This window comes from Penaeus monodon, chromosome 17 (assembly GCF_015228065.2).
Source record: "Penaeus monodon isolate SGIC_2016 chromosome 17, NSTDA_Pmon_1, whole genome shotgun sequence".
NCBI classification, from domain to species: Eukaryota; Metazoa; Arthropoda; class Malacostraca; order Decapoda; family Penaeidae; genus Penaeus; species Penaeus monodon.
Window position 1 is genome coordinate 28,757,871 of NC_051402.1, and position 8,106 is coordinate 28,765,976.

The window sequence follows — 8,106 nt, forward strand, 5'->3', positions numbered from 1 at the left end:
TCAGCGAGGAACCTCCTACCCTAAAAGAGTTTAGGATGGCGATTTCCAAGCTGAAGAGTGGGAAAGCTGCAGGTATATGTGATATCCCTGCTGAACTGCTAAAGGCTGGGGGTGAACCTATGGCTCAGGGCCTGCATACAGTCCTGACTGCCATCTGGCAGTCTGGTACCATTCCCCCTGACCTGCTGAGGGGCGTGGTCATCCCTCTCTGGAAGGGGAAAGGGGATCGTTGGGATTGTAGCAACTACTGTGGCATTACACTGCTCAGCATACCAGGCAAGGTTCTCGCTCACATTCTTCTGAAACGGATCCGCAACCACCTACTGAGGTATCAGAGACCGGACCAGTCTGGATTTACTCCTGGCAAGTCCACAATAGACCGTATACTAGCGCTTCGAGTAATTGTGGAACACCGTCATGAGTTTGGTCGCGGGTTGCTTGCAACCTACATCGACCTCAAGAAAGCATTTGACTCGGTGCATCGGGAATTGCTATGGGGGATCCTGAGGCTCAGGGGAATTCCGACACAGATTATTGGCCTGATAGCAAGCCTCTATACTGGTACTGAAAGTGCTGTAAAGTGTGGTGGGGGTATGTCGAACTTCTTCCCTGTTAATTCAGGGGTGAGGCAAGGCTGCGTCCTTGCACCCACACTTTTCAACACCTGTATGGACTGGATAATGGGCAGAGCTACTAGCCAAAGTCAGTGTCGAGCAACACTAGGCAATATTGAGGTCTCAGACCTTGACTTTGCCGACGATGTTGCCATAATATCTGAGTCAATGGAGTCACTTGTGGTGGCTCTTGATGCATTTAGCAATGAGGCGAAGCCCCTAGGCCTAGAGGTCTCCTGGACCAAGACCAAGATTCAGGACTTTGGGGACCTGTTAGGGGAACACGTTTAGTCAATCCATGCTTGCGGAGAGGATGTTGAAGTTACAGAAAGTTTTACATACCTTGGTAGCGTAGTCCATATCTCAGTAGACGGATTGGTCTGGCAACAGGAGCCATGAACTCGATCAACAAGAGCATTTGGAGATGTCAGTACCTATGCAGAAGGACCAAGCTGCGTGTCTTCAAGGCCTTGATACTGCCAGTTTTGCTCTATGGAAGTGAAACCTGGACACTATCCAGTGTCTTGGAGTCTCGCCTTGATGCCTTTTGTAACAAGTCCCTTCGGCGAATCATGGGGTACAGCTGGCAGTACCGCATGTCCAACCGGTGGTTACACCGTGAGACTGGCATGGGACCTGTTACTTGCATAATCCGGGATCGCCAACTCAGGCTATATGGCCACCTAGCTCATCTCCCTGTGGACAACCCTGCCCAGCAGGTTGTCTCTTTGCGAGACAACCCTGGGTGGAGACCTGTGGGACGACCTAGGAGATCATGGCTTGGGCAGCTCGATGAGACCTGTCGCAGTGAATTAGAGATGGGCTGTGGGCCTGCCTGGAGACTCGCCTCGAGATATCCTCGTGGCTGAAAGCGAAGGGTGGATGCGGCCATGCGCCCCCGTCGGCGTTAGCCCCTTGATGATGATGATGATGATATATATACATATATATATATATATATATATATATATATATATATATATATTCATCTGTGTGTATACACACACACATATATACATATATATATACATATATATACATATATACACATATATATACATATAAATATACATATATATACATGTATACATATATATACATGTATACATATATATACATATATAAAAGGCCCCGGTGGCCGAGTGGTTAGAGCATCAGACTCAAGACTGTCACGACGGCAATCCGAGTTCGAGGGTTCGAGTCACCGGCCGGCGCGTTGTTCCCTTGGGCACGGAACTTCACCTCGATTGCCTACCTAGCCACTGGATGGGCAAGCCAGCCCAAGTCAGTGCTGGTTCCAAGCTCGGATAAATAGAGAGAATGATTACCTAAAAGGTAACACCGGCACTCTCCGTGGAAAGAAACTTGGGACCCTACCAAGTACTCACTCCAAGATCATCACAACATGAAAACTACAATTAAGAAATCATGCTGTGACCACAGCGACTCAAACATTCCTTTTGGTAGGAATCCCTCACCCAGTATGGATTTTCATGTGAAACAGATGACACCAGACCGTCATCAAGCTGTTGTTTGCAACAAAGAACCATTGAGAATGGGAACATGGAATGTAAGAACAATGAGTGAGACAGGAAAACTAGAGAATGTAAAACAAGAAATGATCGGTTAAGAAATTAATTACTAGGAATAAGAGAAATGAGATGGACCCGGAGTAGGAAAGATAATTAGTGTGAGAAGACCATAATATTTTCAGGAGGGAAAGATGTCAACATGGTGTAGGGGTAATACTGGACAAAGAAAGATCAATGAGTGTGATGGGATTCTGAGCTACTTCGGAAAGAATCGTGTTCGTGAAATTGAAAAGGCAACCTTTCAATCTATCCATCATTCAGATATATGCTCCAACATCAGATCATACAGATGAAGAAATTGAGGTATTCTACGAGGATTTAGACAAGGCAAGAAAACAATGTAAATCACAGATTATTTTAATTATGGGAGATATGAATGTGAAGGTAGGAAAAGGAAGAGAAGGAAATATTGTTGGACCACATGGTCCTGGAACACGAAATGTGAGAAGAGAAAGATGGGTTGAATGGTGTCAGGAAAATAACCAAGCGATTATGAATACCTGGTTCCAACACCATCCTAGAAGGTTGTACATATGGGTAAGTCCAGGTGATAGAAGTCGTATCAATCGATTACATAACAGTTATCAGGTTCAGGAATGCAGTTCAACAGGTACCCAGAAGCAGATTGTGCCAGTGATCATGTACTGCTAGTTTGCCATCTGCAGGTTAAGCTCAGGAAACTAAAGAAACCAAAAGTAACATCAAAACTTGAGGTTGGGGAACTCAAACATAATCCAGTAATGAAAGAACAGTTTACAGTAGAAGTTAAAAATTGCTATAGTGCATTGGAGAGCGTAAGTGAAATACCAGATGCTTGGGTTATTTTTCAAGATACCATTGCTGAGGTAGCGGAGAGTGTTCTGCCGAAGAAGAAAACAAAGGCGAAACAAGAATGGATGACAGCTGAGATACTTGACATGATGGATAAAAGAAGGGTTACAAAGCAAGAAAATATAGAAAATACAAACAACTGGATGAAAGCATTAAAAATAAATGCAACAAGGAAAAAGAAACATGGCTCAACAGCAAATGTGAGTAAGTTGAAAGCTTAAAGAATAAGGATGCGAGGAATATGCATCAAGAAATCAAGGAAATAGTGGGATAGAAAGTGTGCGTTTCAAGTGGATGCATAAGTGCAAAAGATGGAAGTATACTCCTGGAGAAAGAAGACGTCATGAGCAGATGGAGTACATCAATGAACTGTTTGAAAATGAAAGAGGAGGAAGGCCTGTCATCAGGAAAGAAGTAAATGGACCAAGCATAATGCAGGAAGAAGTACAGTATGCACTACATAGAATGAAAAAGGCTACAGGACCGGACAACATAGCAATAAAGTTAGCAAAAGAAGTAGAGGGGTTTGAAGTTCAAAAGGTAATTGAAATTGCAAACATCTACGACACAGGTCTCATTCCAACTGACCTCGACAAGCCTGTATTCATAGCGCTTCCCAAGAAACCTGGAGCAAGTGAATCTGAACACAGGACAATAAGTTTAATGAGCCACATTACAAAATTGATCATGAAATTTTTGCTCAAGAGAATGAAGACCAAAATAAGGGAAGAAATATCGCAAGAACAGAATGCATACATGAGAGGAAAAGGGACTTGGAATGCAATATTTATATTGAGAATGTTGGGAGAAAGAGCGATAGAAGTTTAGACAGACTTACACCTATGCTTCATTGACTATAGCAAAGCATTTGATAAGGTGAAACATGAAGAAATGTTTAGAATGTTGGAAGCATTAGATATTGATGGAAAGGACTTACAACTGATTAGGAACTTGTATTGGGAACAGAGTGCTGCCATCAGAATAGATGGAGAAATAAGTGAGTGGACATCAGTCAAGAGAGGTGTAAGACAAGGGTGTGTATTATCACCAGCTCTGTTAAACTTATACAGTGAAATTACTTTAAAGGAGATTAAGAACATGCCAGGTGTGAAAATTGGAGGGATCAATATTAACAACTTGAGATATGCAGATGACACTGTACTAATAGCAGACACGGAAACAGATCTTCAAAATATATTGAAAAAGGTTGCAACAGAAAGTGAGAAGAAAGGTCTTCAGATAAACATCAAGAAGACGGAATGTATGGCGATATCAGGGAAGAATATAACACCAAAATACTCTTTAAATATCAAAGGGGAAGAAATAAAGAATGTTGAGAAATTCACATACTTGGGTAGTTTGATAACATCAGATGGAAGAAGTGTAACTGAAATAAAGAAAAGAATTGAAATGAGTGCTGTCTTTAAGAATAGACAGTTGAAGGTAAAAACCAAAGTTAGAGTGTTAGAATGTTACGTGTAGTCAGTTTTGCTTTATGGGTGTGATGCTTGGAATAATGAAAATATGAAAGAAAGATCAAAATCAGTAGAAATGTGGTTCCTCAGAAGAATGCTCAGGATTTCATGGACAGAAAGAGTTAGTAATGAAGAAGTTTTAAGAAGAGTTAAAAGAACCTTGATGAAAGTTATCAGGAAAAGACAGATGCAATTTTTAGGACCCGTAATGAGATGTAAAGGATTGTAAAACTTAGTGTTAACAGGAAAGATAGAAGGAAAGAGAAGCAGGGCAAAGGGCAAAGGCAGAAGTTCATCACCAGCTTGAACAAAGATCTCAATATGGGCAGACGTGACTTAGAACTTCTATAGTTGTCAACAGACATAACGGGATGGAAAACCATGATCGCCAACGCCCTGAAAGGACAAGGCACTTAGAAGAATATACATATATACACACACACATACATATATATATATATATATATATATGTATACATATATATACACATATATATAAATACCTATATATACATATATATACATATTTACATATATATAAATATATATACATATATAAGAGGGCGCGGTGGCCGAGTGGTTAGAGCATCGGACCAAAGACTGTCACGACGGCAATCTGAGTTCGAGGGTTCGAGTCACCGACCGGAGCGTTGTTCCCTTGGGCAAGAAACTTCACCTCGATTGCTTACCTAGCCACTGGGTGGGCAAGCCAGCCCAAGTCAGTGCTAATCCCAAGCACGGGTAAATAGAGAGAATGACTAACTAAAAGGTGATGCCTGCATTCTCCGTGGAAAGGAACTGGGGACCCTACCACGTACTCACTCCAAGATCATCACAATATGAAAAGTACAATTAAGTATCATGCTGTGACACGGCCGCTCAAACATAAGCCTACCGTTAATAATACATATATATACATCCATATACATGTATATAGGGCCGCGGTGGCCGAGTGGTTAGAGCATCGGACTCAAGACTGGCACGACGACAATCTGAGTTCAAGGGTTCGAGTCACCGGCCGACGCGTTGTTCCATTGGGCAAGGAACTTCACCTCGATTGCCTACCTAGCCATTGGGTGGCCAAGCCAGCCCAAGTCAGTGCTGGTCCCAAGCCCGGATAAAATAGAGAATGATTACCTAAAAAGGTAACATCGGCACTCTCCGTGGAAAGGAACTGGGGACCCTACCACGTACTCACTCCAAGAGCATCAAAACATGAAAACTACAATTAAGTATCATGCTGTGACCATGGCGGCTCAAACATGAACCTACCGTTAAAAAAAAAAATTATATACAGATATATACCTATATATATATATATATATATATATATTATATATATATATATATATATATATATATACATATATACATCCATATACATATACATACATATATATATATGTATATATATATGTATATATGTATATATATGCATATATATGCATATATATGTATATATATATCTATATATATATATATATATATATATATATATATATATATATATATATATATGTATATATGGGGCCGCGGTGGCCGAATGGTTAGAGCATCGGACTCAAGACTGTCACGACGGCAATCTGAGTTCGAGGGTTCGAGTCACCGGCCGGCGCGTTGTTTCCCTTGGGCAAGGAACTTCATCTCGATTGCCTGCCTAGCCGCTGGGTGGCCAAGGCAGCCCAAGTCAGTGCCGGCTAAATAGAGATGGTGACTCGATTAAAAAAAAAAAAAAAAAAAAAAAAAAAAAAAAAAAAAAAAAAAAAAAACACCGGGCGGAAGGCAATGGCAAACCACCGCCCTAAATTGCCAAGAAATATCATGGAAACCCATGATCGTCAAGGCCGCGGTGGCCGAGTGGCTGGAGCGTCGGACTCGGAACTTTCACGACGGCAATCTTAGTTCGAGGGTTCGAGTCACCTGCCGGCGCGTTGTTCCCTTGGGCAAGGAGCTTCACCTCGATTGCCTGCCTAGCCGCTGGGTGGGCGGGCCAGCCCAAGTCAGTGCTGGTCCCAAGCCCGGATAAAATAGAGAGAATGATTGCCTAAAAAGGTAACACCTTTCCACTCTCCTCGTAAAGGAACTGGGGACCCTACCACGTACTCACTCGAAGAGCATCACAACGTGAAAACTGCAATTGAATATTATGCTGTGACCACGGCGGCTCTGACATGAACCTACCGTTAAAAGAAGAAGATATATGTATATATATGCATATATATGTGTATATATCTATATAAATTTATATATATAAATATATGCATATATATGCATATGTATATATATATATGTATATATATATGTATATATATATATGTATATATGTATATATATATGTATATATATATTCATATATGCATATATATGTATATATATATGTATATATATGAATATATATGTGTATATATATGTATATATATGTGTATATATATGTATATATGTGTGTGTATATATATATATATATATATTTGTATATATATGTATATATATATATATCTTTATATGTATATGCATGCATATATATACGCACACCCGCACATACCCACACACGCACATTCGCACAGACGCACATACGCTCACACGCACTCGCGCCCACGCACACGCACACACACACACATACACGCATACACACACACACACACACACACACACCACACACAACAAAAAAAAAAAAAAAAAAAAAAAAAAAAAAAAAAAAAAAAAAAAAACACACACAAAACAAAACACACACACACATTGAGAGCGAGCGAGAGAGAAAGAGATAGAGGGAGCGAGAGAGAAAGAGAAAGAGAGAGAGAAATAGAGAGAGAGAGAGAAATAGAGAGCAATAGAGAGAGCGAAAGAGAAAGAGAGAGAGAGAGAAAGAAAGAGAAAGGAGAGAGAGAGAAAGAAAGAGAAAGAGAGAGAGAAAGAGAAAGAGAGAGAGAAAGAGAGGGAGAGAGAGAAAGAGAGAGAGAAAGAAAGAGAGAGAGAGAGTATAAAAGGCTCTCATCCTTAGTACAATGGTGAACAGAGGGTAGTTATACTTGATAACGGCTTGACTCTTTATTTCTGAGAGTTGATACCACGCAGTATAAAACACACGAGACATGTCTTCTTATGGGTATGGTGGTGTGCGGGTCGCGGCCAGCTGCCCGGAGGGAGAGGGGGGGGCTGACCCTTTCCGCGCTGGTCGCTGGCGACAGACTCCCCGAGGCCTAGGTCATTCTCGGGATAAGTAATGACCGTTCCAGCTGGAGGAGCGACAGCAGCAGCTTGCGGAAGCATAAGGGGGGAGCGAGGTGAGGTCACTGGCTCCGTCTGCTACACTGATTTCCCCCACTGTACATTGCTCGGCCACCTACTCACCGCCTCGCCCTCGAGGCGTCTTTTGATTTGCCTCAAGGATGACCCAACCTGGGTGGTCATCTCGTTCTCGCGTGCCTTGTCCTGGTGCATCTTCGTGGCTGCTTTACCCTGTCGTCCTCTCCTCTGGTCCTCGGTGTAATCACTCGTCCTCGAAAAGACAGGTTTCCCTTTGCAACCCCCCGGGGGCCTCCTTGACACCCGGATTCGGGACCTGTTTCTTCCTCATTTAGTCCTCGTACACTCCGG